This window comes from Sceloporus undulatus, chromosome 1, assembly GCF_019175285.1.
Source record: "Sceloporus undulatus isolate JIND9_A2432 ecotype Alabama chromosome 1, SceUnd_v1.1, whole genome shotgun sequence".
Taxonomy (NCBI): domain Eukaryota; kingdom Metazoa; phylum Chordata; class Lepidosauria; order Squamata; family Phrynosomatidae; genus Sceloporus; species Sceloporus undulatus.
In genome coordinates, this window is record NC_056522.1 from 1,134,406 (window position 1) to 1,135,030 (window position 625).

Here is a 625-nt window from a genome sequence, read left to right on the forward strand (position 1 = left end):
GTTACGAAATTAATTCGTTCCGCCGCGGCGTTCGTAACCCGATGCATTTCGCAAGCCGAAAAGGGCTTTCCGTTAGCGCTGGCAAGCCGCGCGTTTGAATTTCGCACCGAAAAAAAATTCGTAACCCGAAAAAACCTTCGTACCCCGGAACAGTTTTTTCCAATGGAACTTTTTCGTATCCCGGAAATTTCGTAACGCGATCAATTCGTATCCCGGGGTACCACTGTATTTAGTTTCCAAAGGTGCGCAACAGAGGTTAATCTCTTCCTGACCAGATAAGGTATTGCTGGAAGTTCTGCCATACAGGATCCTTGCATCTTCCAGGCAAGCCTAGTAAGTTGGGACATATCTTGGCAAAGGTCTTGGACTAGCGAGATCTCAGGAAGAGGACAAGCCTCAGCCTGAGGGACTGCCTGCTTATAACCACGCAATTAATTTCTTGGGCTGCAGAAATGAACATGGAACGCCAGGAACAACGAGCAACTTTCTTTTGAGATCAAGGCTTAGGAGGAAACAAAGCAACCAGAAGAAACCTTTTCCCAAGCAGACGGAAGCTATTGCTTTCAATCTCCTTCCATCTTTGATCCAAATGTCTGTATCATCCTTTATAAATATTATTCAATAA